Source organism: Rattus norvegicus (assembly GCF_036323735.1).
Source record: "Rattus norvegicus strain BN/NHsdMcwi chromosome Y unlocalized genomic scaffold, GRCr8 chrY_unlocalized_41, whole genome shotgun sequence".
NCBI lineage: Eukaryota > Metazoa > Chordata > Mammalia > Rodentia > Muridae > Rattus > Rattus norvegicus.
Window position 1 is genome coordinate 75,878 of NW_026947402.1, and position 26,926 is coordinate 102,803.

At 38.0% G+C, this 26,926-nt stretch overlaps 2 long non-coding RNA genes across 5 annotated transcripts in view; one reads left to right on the forward strand and one right to left on the reverse strand.

Moving 5' to 3' along the window:
• The window catches only part of LOC134484743 (uncharacterized), a 100,791-nt gene that overhangs the window by 20,672 nt on the left and 53,193 nt on the right, over nucleotides 1-26,926 (forward strand). The gene's annotated exons all lie outside the window — the stretch shown is intronic.
• Nucleotides 10,502-24,675, reverse strand: LOC134484744 (uncharacterized). Its single transcript, XR_010062484.1, has 3 exons — nucleotides 24,543-24,675; nucleotides 13,576-13,702; nucleotides 10,502-10,539 (listed from the first exon to the last, which is right to left on the reverse strand). It is a non-coding gene; the product is annotated as an uncharacterized LOC134484744 (long non-coding RNA).

The following is a 26,926-nucleotide window of genomic DNA, read 5'->3' on the forward strand; positions in this document are numbered from 1 at the left end:
TTTTCTAGAGCTTTTACATGTGCTATCAAGCTCCTGACATATGCTCTCTCCAGTTTCTTTTCACTAGCACTTAGGTCTATAAGTTTTCCTCTTAGCTCTGCTTTCATTATGTCACATATGTTTGGGAATGTTGTATCTTCATTTTCATTAATTTCTAAGAAATCTTTAATTTCTTTCTTCATTTCTTCCTTGACCAAGTTGTCATGGAGTAAAGCATTTTTAAACTTCAATGTATATGTGGGCTTTCTGTTATTATCGTTATTGTTGCAGACCAGTCTTAGTGTGTGGTGATCTGATAGAATGCATTGGATTATATCTATCTTCCTGAATCTGTTAAGGTTTGTTGAGGGGCCGATTATGTGTTTAATTTTAAAGAAGGTTCCCTGAGGTTATGAGAAGAATGTACATCCTTATATTTTAGGATGGAATGTTCTTTAAATATCTGTTAAATCCATTTGGTTCATAACTTCTATTACTTCCTCTACATCTCTGCTTAATTTTTGTTTCCAAGATCTCTCCAAAAATCAGGGTGGGTTGTTGAAATCTCCTACTATTATCATGTCAGGTGCAATGTGTGCTTTTAGCTTTAGTAAGGTTTTTTTTGTGAAACCTCAGGATTTCTCATGAATCATTTTTATTGCACAAATTCAAATGTAAATATAGCATTCTGTTTCTTGAGTTGATATTCTGGAAATTTAACTAGAAGAGGCAAGGCCTCACTCTCTAAATAGAGAGCTACCTATACAAATACTGAACGTACTAATGAAAAGAAGTTGCTTTAGAAATATTTCAAATTGAAAAAGTAGTCATTATTCTGTGCTGACTGTGGTAAGGTTGTTTATTTGTTTTTGTTTGTTTGTTTGTTTGTTTTAATTTAACGTGGAGAAATATTTATAGTACACCAAAAAAGTGTGAAATGCATCACAATAGAATCCTATGCATTCCAGCATTTTTTCTACAAAGCAGAGTCCACTGAATGATCAAGTATGTACAATAGCACTCATCCTTCATATTTGTCAGAGCTTTAAGTCTATCCTATGTTCTCTACACTTACATTTTTATAACTTTTGTTTGAATGGGTCTGATCTAATATAATATATGTAATAAGCTATTATACCTGACTATATCCCTTGCCCCCATGAGAAAACCATGTATTGTTTTTCTTTTTTTGTTGTTCTTGTTTTTTTGGGGAGCTGTGTTTTTCATTATCAGAAAGAGAAAATTAATCTAGTGATCAATTAGCAAATAGAAAAGAAAATTATGTATTATGGTGAGAAATTCCCCCAAAATAGAGTGTACAGAAAGATAAATCTAAAGTGTTTGTGGGTAGACATGCACAAATGCTCATGACCCATGTAGCTGACAAGCATTCCGCACCCGATCAACTTAAGTGATTTGGGAAATTAACTTATTCACACAGAAGAAAAATTAAGAGGAATACATTTTTTCTTAGCCATGTTTATAAGTAACCTAATGGTGAAACACATGACCTGTGGCAACATGAAAGCATAGAAGTGATTCGTTTGATCTGTTTTTCTGCAAAACATTGAAAACTACATAATGATAAGAATGGGTAAAAAATTGAAATACAGTCAGGGTTTTCTTGTACTTAATTTGAATGATTGCTTATACAGCATGTGAAACTGAACTCAGACCCATGATAAACCTTCTGCCTGAGCTTCATTAGTGCCAGGACTACAAGTTTGCACCAGCTTTGTAAATATTTGGACACTTGGCTCCATGCTTGGCACACTTTGGAAAGTATTAGATATGAAAATATGTGAGAATAAATCACTTCTATGCTTTGATTTTTGTGATTACAGAGAAAGGCTTTGACTCTGATGTAACTGAGTGTCTACAAGTGTTAAAAAATCAATATCTCTCATCTGCAAGAATCCTTCTAATGGCTTACTGCTCTGTCTTCCAGATGAGTGTCAATTGTGTCAACTGCTCTTTGTGGCAGGAAAAGGGCTTGTCTGTAAAATGTTTTGCAATTGCCAATAACTTTTAGGTTCCTGGAGAATGCTTCCTCCTGTTTTACCTCATTCTGCTTTCATAGCCTTTGCTATCTATACTACTCCATCTCTACACACCCCCATGTACTTCTTCTGGCGTACTTATGTAACCTGGAAATTGATTACACTGGCTCTGTCATACCCAAGATATGGAGAGCCGTGTAAGTGAGATCTGAGGAATCTCTCAGGAGGGACGTGCCACACAGAAGTTGTTCTTCACACTTTTTGGTATAACTGAGTGCTGCCTATTGGCAACCATGGCCTTTGGCCACTGTATGGCCGTGCTTCACTATGCAACCCAAATGTGTCATGAGTATGTGCCCCTTTGGCAATTGTTTCATTGGGAATAGGTTGCCTTGCAGGGTTGGGAAAAAACTAATTGAGACCCTAATCTAACCACCCACAAGGAGTTGATAAATTCTTGGTCATCTTCCATACCACAGTGGTATCGATGCTGAACTCTATCATTTATAGCTTAATGAACCAAGAGGTCAAGGCACCACTGAGAAGAACTCTGGGTCTGAAGAAAGTTCTGATAATAAATAGGTAATTAAGGATCCCAAAGTGCTCTTTCCAAAAGGGGCAACATCTGTGAAAGAAAGAAAACAAAACCACTGTGCTCTTTCTTGATGTCTTGAAACAAACTTCAAGAAACATAACATTGTTTTAGAGTGTTGTCTTTATTCACCATCATGCTTAATTTCAAACAATTGTAAAGTATGCTTGCTATTAAATTACTTTAGTAGATTAGTCTATTACTTAAACATTTTCATCTGGGCCGTGTTTAAACCACATGCTGATGTCTCAGGGACCTTGAAATTTCTCTGTATCTATTTTTACCTACTTGGTAGTCTTCCAGAAATTGTTTGTAAATGATGTCAGCTCGTTATGTTACAATTCTATATTGCTCAGTATATGTAAATTTATTGCATTGGACTGGAACTGCTGAGTAGTTTTCAGGACATTGAATTGTTAGACTCTGCTCTTTGTACCATTTGGTCAGTCCACACTTCAGCTCTGGGCACCCAGAGCCTACAATTTTGGAACAGGAGTAGTCTTTCCTCCACCTTTTGATTTCTATAGGGCGGTGGAAAATAATTTCAGCCAGGTGATTCTCAACATTATTTCAGGTAAACACACACACACACACACACACACACACACACACACACACACAAACACACACACAAACACACACACACACACACACACACTTAAACAAGCAAGCATGCACACATTATATAGGAATTGAAGTGGGTTTACAAGTGACAGGATGCATATATAAAAGTTAGCTAGTGTTAGATAATTAGATTCAGGTTGCTATTTAACAAGAAAATAAAATAATATAAAATTATAATATTGAGTCTTATGAATATAATTAAAGAAAAATAAAATTCCATTTAAGTGTGCTGAAAATATGGAAGTCTTAAAAAATAACCATGACACTAAAACTACAGTATTGTTTTAGGCATGAGTCACCCAAACAGAAAGACAATAATTATATTCTCCTCTGACTCATTGTTCTGAGTCTACTTACATGCAGTAAGTACAACTCAGGTCAAAATGTTGGTAAAAAAATGACGAGATGTTGAAAGCTATGCATAAAGTATTGAAGAGACACACAGTCTTTCCATAGGCATTAAGTAATTCTCTTTTAACTTCTATTACTTTAAAAGGAAATACAAAAGAAAAATATATTAAAATATTTTAACTATGAGAGGAAAATTATTTAAAATAATTTCATTGCTCGATAATTGGGTGTTGATAAGATGACAGGCATCCTCCTAATGATTAACTGCGTTAAGCAAAGCAAGAAACACTTTTTGGTATCTGTGTCAAGTACGTATAATCTCAACCTAAAAGAGAAAAACCACTAGGCAAATCCAAATTTAGAGATATTCTTGCAAAGTTATTATTTATCTTCAAAGGTGTGGCCACAGAAGATAAAAAAAAGTAATGAATTATCACAGAATAGAATGACATAAGATATGTAATAACTAAATGTCAACTGGATTTCTGGATTGGATAATTGCATAGAAAGTGTACCGTTCTAGAAACATTATTGCTATGATTTGGTAAACCTACAAAGTTACTTTTAACATTTTTTTTTCAATTTTCTAATTCTTTGAGAATTAGTCATTAGATTGATTAAAGTATATAAAATTTAGTAATTAGGTTTCGATGTAAAACCACACTGTTTCCTGTCAATTAAATCCGATTTTCCTGTATAGTTTGAATTCTGCTTTATTTTTGTATTTATTTATTTTTTTAATTTATTTATGTCTCAAATTCTGTCCTCCTTCCTGTTTTCCCCGACAGAGTACCTTACCCAAAACACCATGCCTTTCTGATTTCTTCTTTCAAAAAGTCAAAACAACAGTAGTTATAAGGCATGTTCAGTCCCTGAATACCTGTTCATTTGGCCATCCATTTGAAAATCTACAACAGTGATAATGCAGATATCAGGAAAAAGCATCATAAATGATATTCAAAAATTAAATATTCCAAAGTTATCAGCTATCGGCTTGACAAAACTGGAAGAATCCAAGAACAAAAATATCCTTGTAATGTACATAGAGAAAATTGATCAGACAAAAAGGAAAACAGATAGCAACCTTCCTGGATTCAACACAAGAGGGCATAAGTTCCTGTAGTATATTCTGTATGAGTTTATAGAGTTTATGGGCTAATACCTGGAAATGAACTCCTACGAAAGCCAACAACAAACTAACTAGAAGCTGCAATATTTATAAATGCCAAACAAATATGTGGAAGTATTATTTTCAGCTCTATATGAGAATATAAATGTTTATTAATTTGTGTATTAATAAAATATTAATTTAATGACTGCAAATTTTTATTGCAAATTTTTAAATAAATAGATTTTAAGCTACTCATGTGATCATTAACTTTAGTGACTTTTAATGCATTACTGATCAATAAAGTGTTTTTTTGACTGTGATTATCACTATGAATATTCAACAAAATCAAATTATGTGAACCAGGAACTGCTCTTTGTTTTCAATTTTTTGTTGTACAAATGTAAGAGGTTTACCTGCTTTTTCCCGTGTGCAACACATCCATGCCTAATGTCCAGGAGGTTGAAGAGGTTGTGAGATTCTGTGATGCTGAAATTACAGCCACTTGTGAACTCTCACTCGGGAGCTAGGGTTCGGTCCTGGGTTCTCTGGAAGAACAGATAGTGCTATTAATCACCGAATCGTTTCTTAATTTTCAGCAAACACCATTTCTTTGTAAATATAGTGCCTAAGGTGTCCTGTCTTCTGCATAGACAACTGTTTTCTCAAATGTGATAATTTTATATTAAACACACATCCAGTTGCTTCTTACCTTCATATATATATATATATATATATATATATATATATATATATATATATTCACACAAACACACATACACACAGAATCACACACACAGTTACACACAGAGACACATGCACAACTGCTCTTACCTTCAAGTTTACTTACACACTTACTTACTTTCTTACACACACACACACACACACACACACCTGCTTCTAATCTTCAAGTAGATTTAGTTATTTTCACTTTAATTTGTTTATTTATTCACTTTACATGTTGCACACTGCCCCCCCATTCACCCCTCTCACAATTCTTTCCCCAGCACTTTCTCCTCTGAGCAGGAGGGGAACCCTCTGGTATCTCCTCACCTTGCATATCTAGTCTCTGTAATCACATCATCTGAATCTGAGGCCAGACACAGCAGCCTAGATGGATAGGGGTGGGGAGGTAGAGGTAATATCGAGAAAGAGGCAGAGAGCTGGGGTAAGAGATGCCCATGAATCAGTGGGTGTTTCCTTAGCTGAGACTCAACGCCTCAGTGATATGGACCTGCAGAAGTCATCTCCTGTAGCCAGAGAGCAAACAAAATGGAGTGATAGAGACACCAACTTTTGGCCCAAAATTTATTCTGACCACAAGAAATGAAAGGGCCGTGCATAGAGCACAGAGTGAGGAATGATAATCCAATGGTTAGTGCAGATTAAGGCCCACCCCATGGATGAGCACCAATTCGTGACACTATTAAAGACACTCTGTTATGCTTGGAGAAAGGAGACTATCATGGCTTCCCTCTGAGAGACTCCACTAAGCTGCTGACTCAGACAGAAGCAGACATCCACTAGCAAAACCACAGGTGGAGCTCGGGGACTCTGATGGAAGAAGAGAATGAAAAGGATTATGGACTCTAAGGGCATGGCACTCCATAGGCTTTGTCTTCATGTGGGTACCGAACAACTAGAATTGGGCTTTCCCAAAACAAGTTGTCTGTAGATGGGATATCTGTGCCTTTAAAATTCATTTATTTATTTACTCACTTTACATCCCAATATCGGTGCTCCATCTTCCAGGTACGCCAACACGCATTGTCGGGAAAACCCGTGAAAAGACAAAGCTACACATTTCCTACCTATGTCCTGGGGGCTCAATGTCAGTCCATGTTCACTCTCTGGTTGGTGGTTCAGTCTTTGGCAATCCCCAAGAGTCCCGGTGAGTTGACTCTAATGGTCTTTCTGTTGAGTCGCTCATATCAACTGGGCATCAATTCTTCACCTGTTTTTTATTTTTTTAAAGACTCCCCAAGCTCCAGCTAATGTTTGGTGGTGAATCTTTACACTTCTTTCTCTCAGCTGTTGGGTGGAGTCACTCAGAGGACAGTTATGCTAGGAATCTGTCTGTAAGCATGATAGAGTATCTTTAATGTGTCAGGGATCAGTGTTTGCCCACGGGGTAGGTCTCAATCTGTGCTAATCATTGGTTGAATGTTCCTTCCATGTCTGCTGTATCTATCTTTGTCTCTGAAGATGTTGTAGGCGGTGTTCATGGTGGATTGAAGGTTTTGTGGGTGTTTTTTTTTTCCTTGTCACACCACTGGGAGTCATGCCTGTCTACAGAAGTGGCATATTAAGGATCTGTATCCCCAGTGCTAGAGTCACATCAATAGAACCCTGGGGATTTGCCTTTCCCAGGTCTCTGGCACTTCCTAGAGATGCCCACCCAACACTTGTGTTTTCCATTCCCTTTTCCCTGGATTCACTGTACGTAATCCCTCCAAACCCACTATACCTGATTCCTGCAAAACCACTATACCTATTTCCTCCTACCCATTACTTTCTCTACTTCCCGTCCCATTCAGTTTCCTTCCTCCCTGCATCCACCACAATATCTATTCTGCTAAATGCATTTTAACACAATATTTAGGAAAAAACACTGAGTAAGTATAGAAAGTATCCCATAAGTATTTGCGGTGGATGTTTAGGCAAGTTATGCACATATTAAATTTTATAGAGGTCAAAATTACTACATATATTGTTAGAAGAGACATTGTCTTCATTACATTTACCATGAAGGAAAAGCATTTATATATTCTATTAAGTTATACAAGGGAAACTGTTAAAAGAGTTATACACATCACACAACTTTATTACTTTTAATGCTCTCTTTATTGCAAATATTTACACAATGAAAGTACAAAGGCTGAAACTCATGGGAGTGTACTTTGTTTCAAAGTTAAAGTTTATATATACAGGTTAATGACAACAGTCATCTCAGACTCAGAGGCGATAAATACATCAGGGAGTTCTCTATTACTTTACCTGTCTTCTTTCCTTTATTCCTGATGAAGACTCATGTCATTTGCAGCCCCTATTGTGAGAGATGGATCATAAAATGCCTGAGAGTCTACAACCCAGAATCCATCTATAGGAAAGAAAAAAAGACAACATCTCCAAATGATACACGCAATCAAAACTTTCTTGTAGATCTTAATACTTGAAACAAAATGCAAAGAGAAAACCCATTTCCGAGGATATTACAATATACAGGAAATGATAGCTGTAGGAAGCATTCTCAGGGGATTTTAAACATTTGTACCTAAGAATGAAACTGCCTCCATGATGTTGAAGATTTATTTCTTTGGGAAGAAAGTCAGTTTGCCTCTTAAAAGTTGTGCCATCTGTCCATCACTAGAGCAATGGCCATCTTTATGAATGTGAACAAATAAACACATACCAGTTTTCACTTCTTCAAACAATTTCAAGAAGAACCTGAGAGAGAATGTATAATGCTTTAGAGATACAATACAGGAATTTAAATTAGCCAGCAAAAATATGTTGTTAAAATTTTCTGCCTTCTATTAATAATTTTGACTATTCTTGCTTTGAATAAAAGGATGGCTATGTAACGTCTACCAATCCCCAAAGCCTGAAACATTGTGAAAACTGTCTTACTCCTCCATAATTTGGTGTCACTCTCATGTAGAGGACCAAGGAACTTTCTGTACTTTAATATATTTGATCCTGGGAGCATGCAAATAAATCTTTCAGTTCCAAGAACAAAGACATGGCCATCCATTGTGACCCATTTGAAACAAAATCTTTCTTCCTAACGTCAATGAACTTTAGCACACTGGTAACAATGCAGAGAGCAATATGATGGAATAATCCTGTAATAATAATAATAATAATAATAATAATAATAATAATAATAATAATAATAATGGAATAATCCCCTCAAGGGATCACGGAATAAGGATAGTAAATGTTGAGATGTGTTTTTCAAGTGATATTGTATCCAAGAAAGCAAGTTTCAATAGGACAGACTCCTCACACATGAAAATTACTCAACCTGTCATGGCTTCACAGAGAGAGTTGAGAACCAGAGTGGTCTTTTAGGACAAGAGAAACATTCGCCAACCTCCTTAATATAAAAGCAATCCAGACAGTCTGTGTGAGGATGGTTAGCTTATGCATGACAGACACACACACACACACACACACACACAAACAAACACACACACACATGTAACGCACACAGATACACAGAGAAACACAGTAAAAGACATAGACAGACAAACTGACATACACACAGACACAGACAGACACAGACAAACACACAGACACAGACACACACACACATACACAAACACACAGACACATACTCATATACACACACAGAGAGACACAAAAACACATACAGACACACACAGAGACACACACACACACATACACACACATATACACAAATACAGACACACAAACGATAACCAATATACAGATACACACACACACACAAACACACATACACACACACACACACACAGACATACACTCATCTCTTGTCTCCTTCCTAGAGTGTCCAGGTGCACAAAGTGTGAAAGGATGGAGTGGACCCAGGAAACAGTCAGCCAGCAGAAGATTGGTCTGCGTGAAAGTGAATTATGGTTTCTTCCAAGGATTTCAGTGTCACAGTTCTGTTAGAAGGTATTCAGGGACACGCTATCATTGTGTGTATAATTTCTCAGGGTGAACAACGGCTAAACAAACCTTAGAGTGCATGAAGGGTTTTCCTATGCATTTACATCAGTTGCAGGTTTAAGGTACCAGGAAGCCCTCATTTGCTATATCTTTATAATCTCTTTCCCAGCATCAGTCTGTTGTTCAGGGATCTCCATTTTACCTCCTCAGAAATTGACTCCACTGAATGTGCCCCATCCCCGACCCTGAAGTCCTACTTGCTCGATTTCAAAGGATTGCAGGTTCGTACTCTGCATTCTCTGTCAGATTAAATCCTCAGGAACGTGGCCCTCTAGACACCATGAATTAACCAGTGTTTTCATCGAGTTTCCACATTAACTCGTATGTTCTCTATTTCTGGCTGTTTCTCTCTGCACCGCGCTTTCCCTCCATCTTCCCCGCTGACCCTCCGCTTCTGTCCTCAGTCGCCGTCACTCACTCACATAATCTGTTCCAGTTTTCCTTTCAGATAGGTTTATGCTTTTCCCCTCACGGGCCTTCTCCTTTCCTTTGTTCTCTCTGCATTTGTGGATTGTAGATATAATATGATTAATCTCACAGCTGATACTATGCATAGGTAAAGGCCTTCCATGTTAGTGTCTCTAGGTCTCAGTTCCCTCTTGGGCTGATTTTTTTTTCTAGTTTCATCTATTTTCTCTTAAGCTTCATGATATCATGCCTCGACCACAATGATGTCATTCACCCACCCCTATGATATCATGCCCAAACCTATGATGTCATGCCAAACCCCCATGATGCCATGCCCCCGTCCCCATGATGTCATGCCTTTGCCCCTTGCTAAAGTGTTTGTACATATTCACCAGGTAACATTCTTAATGCTGCCCTGTCAACCACACTCCTCCAGGCTCCCACCATTTATAGTACCTCTTCCTATCCTCTCCCATTCTACACTGAATAAGCAGAGGACCACTCTGGGTACATCCCCTCCTCGGGCACATCAAGTCTGTGCAAGACTAGATTCATTGTCTCCCAGCAGGTCCTGAAAACGCAGCCCGGGTAGGAGAACAGGATCCACAGACAGGCAACGGGTTTAGTGAACCCACGTGGTGACCATTGTGCTTCTCTACCTCTCTCAGTCCTTCCTTCAGTTCTTCAGTGAGACTCACTGAGCTCCATCTGATATTTGACCATGCGCGTCTGCTTCAGTGTCAGTCGTCCCTTGGTGGAGCCTCGCAGAGGAAAATAAACATAAAATGCAAACATAAGAAAGGACCATTAATAATGTCAGTGTTTGTCGTTTGCTCATAGGATAAGTCTCACATCCGGCCACTTATCCTTTGGCCATTCCCTCATTTCCTCTTCCATCTCAGTCTCTGTGTTTCTTACACAGAGGGCAATTTCTGGGTCAAAATTTTGGGGGTGGGTTTGGGTCCTTATCCTTCCACCTTGGGTCCTCTGTGGCTACAGAAAGTGACCATTTCAGTATCTGTATCCCCACTGTTACGAGTCTCAGCTAAAGTCACCCTCATGGACACCAGTGTAGCCTCACCCATCCCAGATTGCTGGTAAATCAGAGATAGCGCCCACCCTGGACTGTCTCTGATTTCTCTTTATTCTCTTGGCCCTCTGTCCCTCTTGCTCGTCTCTCCCAAGAAATGATTCTCAAACCACATTTCCCTTCCCATCCCCTTAGGCACCCAATCCTTTCCTTCCATCTGCCTCCTCTAATTAGTTTATTCCTCCTTCTGAGTGAAATTCAAGCATTTTTCTTTGCCCTTTCTCCTTGTTTATCCTCATTGGTTCCGTAAATCTTAGTGTCGGAGGAAGAATGAAGAGGATGAAGAGATTCAAAATGGGGAGGAAGCTGGCCTTCTATCTTGGTATAAAGAACAGGGAAGAAATACATGGTCCTTTGGAAAGCTCAGTTAGTCCTTGGTAAGGGTTGAGTGGTATCGCTGAAGAGATAGCCTTGATCTGAGCATTCTACATAAGGGACTAAGGAACTGTGAGGCTCTCAGAAGCAAATGAACTTCCCTGTTCTTATGGTTCCTGGAAATTAGAGAGTTTATATCCTTCATTCCTTTATTCCAAAACCCAAGTGTTGTGAAGGGCACGGTTGTTTTCCTGAGAGGTCATGACCTTTACTCTTCTTTTCTTTTTTTTCTTTTCTTTTTTTCTTTTTTTTTCTTTTTTTTTTAACTTGACTATTTCTTATATACATTTCGATTGTTATTCCCTTTTCCGATTTCCGGCAAACATCCCCCTAACCCCTCTCCCTCCCCTTCTTTTTGGGTGTTCCCCTGCCCATCCTTCCTCCATTGCAGCCCTCTCCCCAACAATCTAGTTCACTGGGGGATCAATCTAAGCAGGACCTGGGGCTTCCTCTCTTTTTTTCATGAAGAAAAGGTCCTAAGGAAGAAGGGAAAAACAAGTATTGTGTCCCTAACTCACGGTAAACTCCTCCATGCTTTGGATACCTATAGTGAAGTTTGGGTCTGACACTGATATTTGAGAGAGAGAAGTGATTCTAGTGGAGACTTCAATAACTCAGTCGTTCCACTACTATTACTCTGACTACCACTTCAGATTTCCGAGATGTTTCTATATATACATTTTGAATATTATTTCCCTTCCCAGTTTCCTGCACATAAGATTGCTAACTTTTCCATTTCCTTCTACTCTAACCAACCTTTCTGCCTCATGATATTGCCTTTAACTGGGAGACAAACTAAGAATGACAAGAGCTTCTCTTTCCAATGTTGCCGAAAAAAGCCATCCTCTGCAACATATGCATTTGTATCCATAAGTCAGTCCATGTACTTTCTATGTACATTGGTCTAGTATTAAAAAGATCTGGTTCACTGGCATCGTTGTTCTTATGGGGTTGAAAGCACCTTCAGCTCTTCTAATCCTTTTTCAAAATTTACCAAAAAGAGGTCCGTTTTCAGATCACTGGTTTGCTACTAGCATTCACTTCTGTATTTGACATGCTGTATCTGTGTCTCTCAGTAAATATCTGTACCCAGTTCCTTGCAGAATGTATTTCCTACCTTCATCAATCTTATCTAGGTTTTTTGTCTGATGTATACATATGTACTTTGGTGCCTCTTAAACCTATGAAGTTAATTGGAAAGTTAACATGGATTCTGAACAACTATGTCAAGAATATAGAATTCAAAAATGACAATTTCAAAGAGACTCACCCTGTTTTTATGAACCTACTGAAGTAAACTTTATTTTTTCTCCTTTTTTCGGAGCTGGGGACTGAACCCAGGGCCTTGTATTGCTAGGCAAGCGCTCTACCACTGAGCTAAATCCCCAACCCTGAAGTAGACGTATAACTGGTCCTCAAACCATCCTTTTCCCTGCACATCATATGATATCTTACGTTTGGCCTGAAGAAAGAATCATGTAAATCATCCTAAACCCTCATGTCTGGCCATGGGAACATTGGAAGCTAGATAGGGTAGTACAGATATCAAATGGGACAAGAAACAGAATTCAATAGTCCATGTTGTCCTTTGCTTTCCTGATGTCTGGTAATTTTTCGATAAAATAAGAATTTGGGAGATTAGCATTTAAGGTAAGTACACAGAATGTACACTATTATAGTTACTCTATAGCTGGGCCCCATTTGTGACCATATCATTGCAGAAAATGGTATTGGAAACAGAATTTTTGTGTGTATTGAGAAATATTTACAAAGTCCCCTAACAAGGAATTTACAATAAGAAATTGAAATACAGGATATTTAAGTTCTTTTTTTTTCCAGAGCTGGTAAGAGCACCAGTGGAAGGGGAAGCCCTGGGTCCTGCTAAGATTGAACCCCCAGTGAACTAGATAGTTGGGGGGATGGTGGCAATGGGGTGTGGATGGGAAGGGGAGCACCAATTAAGAAGGGTAGGGGGGAGGGGGATGTTACCCGGAAACTGGGAAAGGGACTAACACTGGAAATGTATACAAGAAATAATCAAGTTAATAAAAAAAAAGAAATTGAAATACAATATTCATTCAATTTTACGTCTGTAGGGAAAATACTGGTCATTGGGAAACAGAGAAAACCTAGAAAATTCAACTGTATGTCACAAGAATGAACCTAGGAATAAAAATATTATATAGGAGAATCTCCTACTCTCCATGTTCCTAAATCTTTTTCAACCATGTCAAGCGCCACAGCATGTAACCATTAGTGAATCAGCGAGAACCACTAGTGAATTAGAGAGAAGGAATATATAATGGTTTCCACTGTGTCACAGGAGACATACCTTTAAAGTGCAAACTTGAATCTTGTCAATGTAAGGAAAGTTGTTCATCAGGTAGTCCATGAGAGTTTTCAGTGACATCATCATTAGGCATCATGACCTTCACTCTTTTTGTCAAGTATAAAAGGTCCTAAGGAAGAAGTGAAAAAGAAGTATCTAGCTCTGAGTAAACTCCTCCATGCTTTGGATACCTATAATGCAGTTTGTGTCTGACACTGATATCTGGGAAAGGGAAGTACTTGTAGTTGAGACTTCATCATCTCAGTCTTTCCACTTGTATTATTCTGAATAACACTTCATATTTCTGCATGAATATGTCTTACTTGGCAACTCTCTTTCTTTTATATCATTCTTTTTTATTTTTTACCAAAATTTGATTTTTTAACTGAATGTTTCTATACTTACTTTTAAAATATTATTTCTTTTCCCAGTTTCCTGCCCATAAGGTTACTACCCAATCCATTTCCTTCTTTCAAATCAGCCTTTCTGCCGCAATGCATTCCCTTGAACTTGGAGACAAAGTAGGGAATACAAGGGCTTCTCTTTCCAATGTTGCCCAAAATGGCCATCTTCTGCCACATATGCATTTGAAGGCATAGGTTAGTCCATGTACTTTCTTTTTATATTGGTCTATTATGAGAAAGCGCTGGTTCACTGGCATTGTTGTTCTTCTAGTGTTGAAAGCACCTCAGCTCTTCGAATCCTTTTTCAAAATTTACCAACAAGAGGTCCGTTTTCAGATCACTGGTTTGGTCCCAGCATTCACTTCTGTATTTGACATGCTGTATCTGTGTCTCTCAGTAAATATTTATATCTGGCTCCTGGCAGAATGCACTTCTTACCTTCATCATTCCTATCTAGTTTGGTTGTCTGAAGAGTACAAATATAGATTTGGTGGGTCTTACACCTCTTTCGTCAAGTGGAATGTTCACATGGATTTTGCCCAACTATGTCAAGAATGTAGAATTAAAAAATGCCAACGCAAATAGACTCTGCCCTGTTTATATGAACCTATTGAAGTAGTCGTATAACTGGTCCTCAAGCCATTCTTCTTCCTGCCCATCATCTGGTATCTTACTTTTGGTTTTAATAAAGAATCATGGTAAAACATCCTAAACCCTCAAGTCTGACCATGGGAACACTGGAAGACAGATCGCGTAGTACTGATATCAAATGGGACTAGATAACCAAATCCAATAACACATGATGTCCTTTGCTTTCCTGATGTCTGGTAATTTTTTGTTAAAATAAGGATTTGGGAGTTTATCATTTGAAGGATGTACACAGTATTTAAACTGTTATGCTCACTCTATAGCTGGGCACCCTTTGTGACCAAAATCATTGCAGAAAATGGAATTGGAAAACAGAATTATCGAGTACACATTGAGGAATATTTACAATATCCCCTGTCAAGGAATTAACCATAAGGAATTGAAATACAATATTCATTCAATTAAAGGTCTGTAGGGAAAATACTGGCCTTTGGCAGACAGAGAAAACAGAGAAAATTGAACTGTATATCACAGGAATGAAACTGGGAATAAAAATATTATCTAGAATTATCTCCTACACTCCATGTTCCTAAATCTTTTCTACCCATGCCAAGTCCCTGTCTAATTTTCTCCATTGAAAGCATGTAACCACTAGTGAAGCAGAGAGAAGTCTCTAGCTTTAGAGAGATGGGTTATGTATAGGTTTTTATTGTGTAACAGGAGACATACCAGGAAAGTGCAAACTCGAATCTGGTCAATGTAAGGAAAGGTGTTCAGCAGGTAGGCTATTGCAATTCTCACTGATATCATCATTAGGCCTTCCCTGAAAAAGCTCTTTTATCCTGCAGAGGCCTAGCTTCTTTTGTGATGTCACAAGTGTTGTCCTGACTGCAATTGAATTGATGATATTCCTTCAGTACCTCTAGGGTTTACTAATTCGCTCCAAATTCAGAGTAAAGAGCTATTTGCAAGGGAGAACAAAGAGGAAGATGATATCAGGGATGGGGAGGAGGAAGCTGCCCTTCTGTCTTTGTATAAAAAATGGAAGAAATATGTGGTCTATAGGAAAGCTCGGTGAGGCCTGCACAAGTGTTTAGTGGATTCGCTGAAGACATATCCTTGACCTGAGCCTTCCACATATGGGTATTAGTAGTTGGGAGCCTTTCAGAAGCATCTGGACTTCCCTGCTTGTTATGGTTCCTGTACATTAGAGAGTTTATACCATTAATTTCTTACAAAATTCAAGAGTTAGGAAGGGAATAGTTGTTTACCTGAGAGCTCATGACACTTATTCTTTTTGTCACAGAGGAAAAAGTTTCTAAGGAAGAGGGAAATACAGGTATTGTGTCCTCAGCTCACAGTAAATTACTCCATGATTTGGATTCATTTAGTGCAGTTTGTGTCTGACCCTGTTATCTGGGAGAGAGAAGTGATCCTATTCGCCACTTCATTGTCCCCTTCTTTTCACTAGTATTTCTCTGCCTACCATTCCCTGTCAATGACTTTTTAGATTTCTGAGTAAATAGGTGTTATTAGTTGGTTGTACTCTTTTCTTTAATTTCTTTCATTTTTTTATTTTTTACCATATTTTATTCCTTATTATTAATTGGATATTTCTATATTTATATTGAAATGTTATTTCGTTTCCCAGTTTTCTGCCCATAAGATCCCTAACCATGCTCCTGCTCTAGTTCTATTATGCCCCATACTGCCCCTTTACGTTCCAATGATCTGTGAGTCTAACCCAGGGAGAACAAATGGGTTGTCCTTCCATTGATGCTTAAGGAGGACATAACCAGCCATAGTTGTGTCTCTGTACCTACATTGAATATTGGTTTAGTACCAGAGAGCACTGATTCATTTGCATTGTTTTTCATATGAGGTTAAACCCCTTCACCTCTTGTAATACTTCCCCAAAATCTACCAACAAGAGGTCCATTTTAAGTTCACTGGTTTGCCACTAGCACTCATTTATGAATTTTTTCTAAGGAAAGATCTATATCTGGTTACTGACAGAATGCACTTCTTAGCTTCATCAATATTATCGAGTTTTTGTGGCATTCATATATATACAATATATATACAGTTCGATGGCTCCTGCAGTGAGGAGGTAAGGTTGAATTTTAACATGGATTCTGCTCAACTAGGTCAAGAATGTAGAATCCGGGTAGGAGATTTGGCTCAGTGGAAGAGCGCTTGTCTAGTAAGCCCAAGGACCTGTGTTCGGTCCCCAGCTCTGAAAGAAGAAAAAAAAAAGAATGTAGAAAACACAAATGAAAATGGAAAATAGAGTCACTCCTTTCCTTATGAACCTCCTGAAGTACAGTGTTCCCTGGACTTCAGTCATTCTTCTCCCTGCCCATCCTCCTGAATCTTCTGTTTGGCCTGAAGAATGAATCATGGAAAAGCATCCAAAACCCTCAAATCTGTCACTGGGACACTGGAAGGTTGATACTGTAGTACTGATATCAAAAAGTTCTAGAGAAACAAATTTGATACTCCATGTGGTCCTTTGATTTACTGATGTCTGAAAATTTTTGAAATAAATAAGGACTTGGGAGTTTACTATTTGAAGTAGGTACACAATATTTACACTGTTTTACTCACTCTGTACCTATGCCCCTTTTTTGCCAAAATCATTGCAAAAAATTGAATTGGAAAACAATTTTTGAGTACACATTCAGGAATATATATTTCCCCTCTCAAGGAATGTAGAAAAAATATTAATACAATATTTCATCAATTGAAGGTCTGTAGGGAAAATACTTGCCTTAAGAAACAGAGCAAACCTGGGAAATTGAAGTGTATGTCACAGGAATGGACCTGGGAATAAAATTATTATTCAAAGAATCTCCTCTTCTCCATGTTCCTAGACCTTTTCTCCCATTCCAAGTCCCTGACTAACTTTCTCCATTCAGACAACATAACCACTAATGAAGCAAAGAGAAGTATCTAGCTTTAGAGAGATGTAGTATGTAAAGTTTTCCACTGTGCCTCAGGAGAAACTCCTTGAAAAGCCACTTTCGAATCTGTTCAATGTAAGGAAAGCTGTTTAGCAGGTAGTCCATGCAGCTCTCAGTGACATCACCATTAGGCCATGCCTGAAAAATCTCTTCTATCCTGGAGATCCCTATCTTCTTCTGTGATGTCACAAGTGTTGTTGTGTCTGCAACTGCCGCTCAGATATTCCTTCAGTACCTCTAGGGTTTACTAATTGGTCTCTAATTCAGAGTCAATAGCCATTTGGGAGTGAGAAGAAAGAGGGTAAAAAGAACAGTGATGGGGAGAAAGAAGTTGGCCTTCTGTATTTGTATAAAAAAGGAAGAAACACTTGGTCCATTGGAAAGCTCAGTGTTTCCTGGTTAGGGGTTGAGTGGGTTTGCTGAAGAGATATCCTCTATCTCAGCCTTCAACATATAGGACTTAAGAACTGAGAGTCTCCCAGAAAAATCTGGACTTCCCTGCTCCTTGAAATCAGAGAGCTTATATCATTAATTTCTTTATTCCAAAAGCCAGGTATTGGAAAGGGCCCAGTTGTTTCCTGAGAGCTCATGGCTTTTATAACTTTTCCAAGAAGAGAAAGATCCTAAGGAAGGAGGGAAAGACAAGTATTGTGTCCTCAGCTCAGAGTACACTCCTCCTTGCTTTGGATTCCTATAGTGCAGTATGTGTTAAACAGTGATATCTGGGAGAGAGAAGTGCTTCTATTTGAGACTTCATCATCTCAGTCTTTCCACTAGTATTACTCTGACTACCATTCCCTGAAAGTTACCCTTTAGATTTCTGAGTCAATAGGTGTGATTTGCTTGCAGTTAACTTTTCTTTTTCTCTCTCTTTTTTATTTTTTAGCAATATTTATTACTTTTCTAATTGTATATTTTTATATTTACATTTCAAATATTATTTCCCAGGTTCCTGTCCATGAGATTCCTAAGCAGTGCCACTAACCTACTTCTATAACCCCCGTTACTGCACGTTGACATTCCCTTGAACTTGTAGTCAAACCTAAGGAGGAGGAAGGGCTTCTCCTTCCATTGCGGCCCAACAAGGCCATTCTCTGCTACCTATGCAGTTGGAGGCATAGGTCTGTCCGTACACAGTCTTTGAATATTGGTTTAGTACCAGAAAGCTCTGCTTAGTTGAATTGTTGTTCTTATGGGGTTGAAAGTCCATTCAGTTCTTGTAATCTTTTCTAAACATCTACAAACATGAGGTCCATTTTCAGTTCTCTGGTTTTCCACTAGCACTCACTTCTGTATTTGACGTGCTCTAGCTGTGTCTCTCAGTAAAAATCTATGTCCAGTTGCTGGCAGCATTCTCTTCTTAGCTTCAAAAATCCATCTAGTTTTGGTGCCAGATTATATATATATATATATATATATATATATATATATATATATATATATATATATATATATATATACTTTTGGTGGCTTCTACTACTAAGAATTTGATGGAAGATATACTTAGATTCTGTGTAACTAGGTCAAGAATATAGGATTCACAAATGACAATGCCAAATAGACTCCCTCCTGTTCTTATAACCTATGGAAGTTGAGGTTTCACTGGACCTCAAGCCAATCTTCTTGCTGACCATCACCCAGAAATTGATGTTTGGCCTGAAGAAAGAATCGTGTTAATACAACCAAAACCCTCAAGTCTTGCCCTGGGACCACAGGCAGGTCGATATTAGAGAATTGATCTAAAAGAACTACAAAACCGCATTCTATAGTCCATGTTGTCCTTTGCTTAACTGATGTCTGGTAATTTATGGACAAAATAAGTATTTGGAAGTTCAACATTTGAAAAAGGTACACAATATTTACACTGTTATATTCACTCTATAACTCGGCCCAATTTGTAGCCAAAAATTTTTATTGCAAAAAATTGAATTGGAAAAATGAAAATTTTGAGTACACATGCAGGAACATATGTAATGTCCCCTATCAATGAATGTAAAATCAAAAAATGTAGCACAATTTTCACTCAATTAAAGGTCTGTAGGGAAAATACTGGCACCTGGGAAACAGAGAACACCTTGGGAATTGAACTTTATGTCACGGGATTGGACCTGGGAATAAAATTAATCTTCAGAAGAATCTCCTTCTCTCTGAGTTCCTAGATCTTTCTCAGCCCTTGACTAGCTTTCTCCATTCAGATCATGTAACCACTAGTGAAGCAGAGAGAAGTCTGTAACTTTAAAGAGATGTAGCAAATAAAAGTTTCTACTGTGTCACAGGAGACAGGCCCGGAAAGGACACCCTTGAATCTGGTCAATATAAGGAAAGCTGTTCAGCAGGTAGCCATGTCAGTTCTAAGTGACATCATCATTAGGCAATGCCTGAAAAATCTCTTGTATCCTGGAGAGCCCTAGTTTCTTCTGTGATGTCACAAGTGTCGTCTTGACAGCAAATGCCTCACAGATATTCCTTCCTTATATCTAGGGTTTGCTAATTGGCCTATAATTCAGAGTAAACAGCCATTTTGGAGGGAGAACAAATAGGATGAAGAGATCAGAGATGTGGAAAAGGAAGCTGGGCTTCTGTCTTGGTATAAAAGGAAAGAAGAAATATGTGGTTCTTGGGAAAACACCCTGGGAAGATGGCTTTAGTTCTTTTGTTCTCTAGGTGCACCAAGCTCTTGGAGAAATTGCTGAACATCCTAAAGACCTTTGGGCCGACGGTTAAGTTTCTAGATACCCGTTTTTAGATTTCGATGGTCCTGGGGATTGCATGACTGATGGTAAATGTTTCCCAGGAAGAGTTTGAGAGTCAGACTGATTTTTAGATGTTTTAGAAGACATGGAATTTTTCTGATATAAAATAATTTTCTGCATATCCATTAATAAAAAGGACACTAACTGGCAAGCCCCAACACAAGGAGGCAAGTAAAATCATAGATAAAGCAAGAAATTAATCTTTACAACAAAAGAAACAGAAGCACACAAGCATAAACTAACCTCCAATTATGAAAATAAGAGAAAGTGACCATCACTAATCCTTAATATCTCTCAACTTCAATGGACTCAATTCCCCACTAAGAAGACCCATGCTCTCTCTTCCACATGGAGGTAGTCTCTACAAGGTCCCTCTACACACTCCCGGCATTTTACTGAGTCCTGATAGTCTCATACCTCTCAGGTCTCTGGAATATTCTAGAGCCACCAACTACCTCCAACATTTTAGCTCCTGAGATTGCCTGTTTCCATTCATTCTGCTGAAAGTCAGGGTTTCAGTCCTACTCCCCGCCAATAACTGACCATGTTCCCCTCTTTCCCTTACTGTCTCCTTTCTCACCCAGGTCCCTCACTCTTCCCTCCTGAGGTTCATTTCTTCTCCCTCTCTAGTGGGATTGAGACTCTTCACTTTGGCTGTTCAACTTGTTAAACTTTTATTATTTCTTTTATAAATATTAGATATTTTTGTTTACATATCAAATATTATTCACTTTCCCAGTTTTCCGGTCATAAGAGTCCTATCACTTTCCCCATCAGTTCTTCTATAAAGGTGTTCCCCCTCAACAACCACTCCCTTTCCCAGCACACCCTGACATTCCCCTACACTGGGGTACTAGCTTTGGTAGGTTAAGAGCTTCTCCCCCCATTGATGTCCAACAAGGCTACATATGCAGCTGCAGACATAGTTCTGTCTATGTACAGTTTTTGAATATTGTTTTAGTACCAAAAAGCTATGGGTCATTGGTATTGTTGTTTTTATGGGATTGAAAGCCCATTCACTTCTGGTAATCCTTTCTCCAAATTTACTAACAAGAGATTCGTTTACATTCCATTGGTCTGCCAATAACCTTCATTTCTATAATCGGCATGCTCTACCTGTGTCTCTCAGGAAAGATCTATATCTGTTTCCTGGCAGCATGCACTTCTTAGCATCATCAATCTTATGTAGTTTGTGGCAGATCTATCTATCTATCTATCTATCTATCTATCTATCTATCTATCTATTTATCTATCTATCTCTATCATATATATATATATATATATATATATATATATATACATATACATACTTATACATATATACATACACACACACACACACACACACACACATATATATATATATATATATATATATATATATATATATATATATATGTATTTATGTATATATTTGGTGGCTCCTACAACTATATGGTTAGTTGGAATTTTAGGATAGATTCTGTGCAACTAGTTCAAAAATGTAGAATTAGCAAAGGCCAATGCCAATCAGACTCCCTCCTGTTATTTTTGAACCTATTGAAGTTGAGGTATCTCTGGACATCAAGACATTCTTCTTCCTGCCCATCCTGCTGAGTCTTGTGTTTGGCCTGAATAAAGAATCATGGTAAAACCTCCAAAACCCTTAAGTTTGGCCCTGGGAACAGGAAGGTAGATATTATAGAACTGACATCTAATGGGACTAGACATCCACATTCTATAATCTATGATGTCCTTTTGCTTTAATGCTGTCTCCTAATTTTTGGATTAAATAAGGATTTGGACTTCATCATTTCAAGTAGGTATACAATATTTACACTGTTATATTCACTCTATATATTGGCATGCTTTGTTGCTTATTAATTGCAAAAATGGAATTGCAAAACAGAATTTTTGTGTACACAATCTGGAATATATATATATATATATATATATATAAAGTCTCCTATAAGGAAAGTACAATACGAAAATGAAATACAATACTCAATCAATTAAAGGTCTGGAGGGAAAATACTGGCCTTTGGGAAACAAAGAAAACCTAGGAAATTGAAGTGTATGTCACAGGAATGGACCTTGGAATAGAATTATTATCCAGAATAATCTCCTCCACTCCATGTTCCTAGACTTTTTCTACCCATGCCAAATGCCTGATTAACTTTCTCCATTCAGAGCATGAAACCATTAATGAAGGAAAAAAACTCACTAGGTTTGGAGATGGAATACATAAAGGTTTCCCCTGTGTTACAGGAGAGATACCTGGAAAAGGCACTCTCAAATCTGGTCAATGTAAGGAAATCTGTTCAGAAGGTAGGCCATGGCAGTTCTCAGAGACATCATCATTAGGACCTGCCTGAAAAATATCTTGCAACCTGGAGATCCCTATCTTCTTCTGTGTTGTCACAAGTGTTGTCGTGACTGCAATTGCCTCTCATATATTCCTTCAGTACCTCTAGTACTTACTAATTGGCCTCTAATTCAGAGTAAACAGCCATTTGGGAGGGAGAATAAAAAGGATGAAAAGATCAGATATGGGGAGAACGAAGAAAGCTGGCCATCTGTCTTGGTACAAAAAAGGAAGGAATACATGGTCCTCGGTATAGCTCAGTGAGTACTTGGTAGTGATTTAGTGGGAATGCTAAAGAGATAGCCTTTATCTGAGCCTCCCACCTATGGGAATCAGGAGATGGGATGCTCTCAGAAGAATCTGGACTTCCCTGATTTTATGGTTCCTGGAAATCAGAGAGTTTATATCATTAATTTCTTTATTCCAAAAGTCAAGTGTTGGGAAGGGCACAGTTGTTTTCCTGAGAGCTCATGACCTTTACTCTTTTTGATAAGAAAAAACATGTCCTAAGGTAAAAGGGAGAGACAGGTATTGTGTCCCTAGCTCAGAGTAAATTCCTCCATGTTTTGGATATCTATAGTGCAGTCTGGGAAGCAGCAGTGCTATTAGTTGAGATTTCATCATCTCACTCTTTCCACTAATATTTCCACTGATTACCACTTTACTTCTCTGAGTCACTAGGTATGATTAGCTGTCAGTTTTCTCTTCGTTTATTCCTTTCATTTTTTTATGTTTTAGCTTTATTTGTATTGATTTTTTTAACTTGATGTTTCTATATTTACATTTAATGATATTTCGTTTCCCATTTAACTGCCCATAAGATTCCTACCCATATCCTTCCCCTTCTACTTTAACCCCTCTGACTGTGCATTCACATTCCCTTGAACTGGGAGACAAACCTAGAGTGGGCCAATAGCTTCTGCTTCCATTCGTGATGAACAAGGTCATCCTCTACCACATGCAGTTTGAGCCATAGCTCTGTCCATCTACATTCATTGAATATTGGTCTAGTACCAGAAAGCTCTGGGTCATTGACATTGTTGTTCTTATGGGATTGAAAGCTCCTTCACCTCTTGAATTCCTTTCTCAAAATCTGCCAACAAGAGGTCTGTTTCAGTTCACTGATTTGCCACTAGCATTAATTTCTGTAGTTGACATGATCTACCTGTGTCTCTCAGGAAATATCTTTATCAGGTTGCTGGCAGAAGGCACTTTTTAGCTACATCAATATTATCTAGTTTTGGTGGCTGATGTATATATATATATACTTTTGTGGCTCCTACAGCTATGTGGTTAGGTGGAATTGTGACACGGATTCTGAGCAAGTAGGTCAAGAATGTAGAGTTCAGAAATGACAGTGCCAAATAGACTCCCTCAAGTTATTATGAACCTATTGAAGTTGAGGTTTCACTGGTCCTCAAGCCATCCTTCTTTCTGCCCATCCTCCGATATCTTATGTTTGGCTTTCAGTGAGAATCATTGTAAAACATCCAACCCTCAAGTCTAGCAATGGGAGCACAGGAAAGAAGATAGTATAGTACTGATATCAAATAGGACTAGAGAACTGAATTCTATAGTCATTATGTCATTTGCTTTGCTGAAAATAAAACTGGAAACAGAATTTTTGAGTACGCATACAGGAATATTAATAAAATCTCTTATCATGGAATGGACAATGAGAAAGTGAAATACAATATTCATTCAATTAAGGTCTGTAGGTAAAATACTGGCCTTTGGAAATAGAGGAAACCTGGGATATTGCACTCTATGTCACAGGAATGAACCTGGGAATAAAATATTATCTATAAGAATCTTCTTCTCTCTATGTTGCTAAATCTTTTCTAGCCATGCTAAACCCCTAACTAACTTTGTCCATTGAGAGCATGTAAACCCTAATGAAACAAAGAGAAGTCTCTACCTTTAGAGAGATTTAGTATGTAAAGGTTTCCACTCTTAAACAGGAGACTCTTCTGAAAGTGTCACCCTCAAATCTGGTCAATGTAAGGAAATCTGTACAGCAGGTAGTCTACGGCAGTTCTCAGTGACATCATCATTAGGCCCTCCTTGAAAAATCTCTTGTATTCTGGAAGCCTGAGCTTCTTCTGTGATGTCACAAGTGTTGTCCTGACTGCAACTGACTCTCAGATATCCCTTCAGTACATCTAGGGTTTATTAATTGTCCTTTAATGCATTGTATACAGCAATTTGGGAGGGAGAAACAGAGGATGAAGTTATCAGACATGGGGAATATGAAGCTGGCCTTCTGTCTTGGTATAAAAATGGAAGAAATACGTGGTCAGTGGGAAAGGTCCTTGAGTCTTGGGTAGAGGTCGAGTAGGTTCACTGAAGATATAGCCTTGATCTGAGATTTCCACATATGGAATCAGGAGCTCGGAGTCTCTCAGAAGCATCTGAGATGCTTCTCAGAAGATCTGAAAAATAACTTGTTATTTTTCTTGGAAGTCAGATACTTTATATAATTCATTTCTTTATCCCAAAAGCCAGGTGTTGGGAGGGGCACTATAATTTTTCCTGAGAGCTCATAGCTTTTACCATTTTACCTTGAAGGAAAACGTCCTAAGGAAGAAAGATAAGTCAAGTATTGTGTCCTCAGCACAGAGAAAACACCTCCATGCATTGAATTCTAATAATGTAGTTTGTGTCTGTCACTAATATGTGGGAGGAACAAGTGATTCTAGATGAGACTTCATCATATCAGTCTTTCCACTAGTATTACTCTGAATACCATTACCTGACAGTAACCCCTTAAAATTCTGAGTCAATAGTTGTGATTAACCGGAAGATTTCTTTTCTTTTATTTCTTTCATAATTTTTTTTTATTTTTAACAAATTTTATTGCTTTTTTAATGGATATTTCTAAATTTACATTTAAAATATTAATTCCTTTCCCAGTTTCCTGACTATAATATCTCTTACCAGTCCCCTTAACCTTTTCATTATAACCCCTCTTTCTGCCCCTGGACATTCACTTGAACTGGGAGTCAAACCTAGACAGGACCAAGGGTTCTATTTCCATTGTTACCCAACAAGGCCATCCTCTACAACATATGCAGTTGGAGACATAGGTCTGTTCATGTACATTCTTTGAATATTGGTCTACTACTAGAAAGCTCTGTTTCATTGGCATTGTTGTTCTTACAGGGTTAAAAGCACCTTCAACTCTTCTAATCCTTTCTCAACATCTACCAAAATAAGTCTGTTTTCAGTTCACTGGTTTGACACTATTGTTCATGTTGTGGTTTGCCTTGAAGTTATCTGTATTTGATGCTAATTCCACTGCCCCAAGGTCAGCTGCATAGTCCTGTACTCAGAACTAAGGTTACTTCAGCAGAACCACGACTCCATTGAATTTGTAAAGTATATGTGAGTGTCAGGAACAAGATAGAAGGAGGGTTATCATGGGAGGAGAAGGCAGAATGAGCGAGAGAGAAGTTTGAAGGGAGAGGAGGAGACTAGAGGAAAAAAAAAGAGTGAAAGGAAGATGACAGAGTGAGAAGCAATGTTAGGAGAATTTAAGATTGTGCTTTGTTTAATTACAGGTCATTATTAATGTTCCTAAGGAATGGATGGTACCTGGTTTGTATGTTTAAGTGGACAATTATATCGAATCAACTGGATCAAAGAGTATTGTGTTGTGTGTTTTTTTATGTGAAGGTTTGAGTATTGGAAAATGTGCGGTGGCATGAAACATTGCGCAGCCGAGGAGTGAGGTGTTTCTGCCAAGATATCTAGCAGAGAATATGAGACACTTTGGTGCCAGAGTTAGCAGGGTAAAAGAAAATTTATTTTTTATTTTTATATTTTACAAGAACACATTCACTTCTGTATGTAATATGCTCTAGCTGTGTCTCTCAGGAAATATCAATATCTGGTTCCTGGCAGAATGCACTTCTTAGCTTCATCAAACTTACCTAATTTTTGTGATATATATACCTTTTGGGTGGATCCTACCGCTACGTGGATTTTCACATGGATTCTGCACAACTAAGTCAAGAGTGTAGAATCCACAAAGGACAATAACAAATAGACTCCCTCCTGTTCTTGTGAACATATTGATGTTGAGGTTTCCCTGGAGCTCAAGCCATACCTCTCCCTGTCTTCGTCTAGGATCTTATTATTCCTGAAGAATGAATCATAGTATAAGATCCACAACATTCAAGTCTGGCCACGGGAACACCGTATGGTAGATAAAGCAGAACTGATATCAAATAGTTAGAGAACTGTATTCTATAGTTCATGTTGTCCTCTGCTTTACTGATGTCTGGTAATTTTGGGATTAAA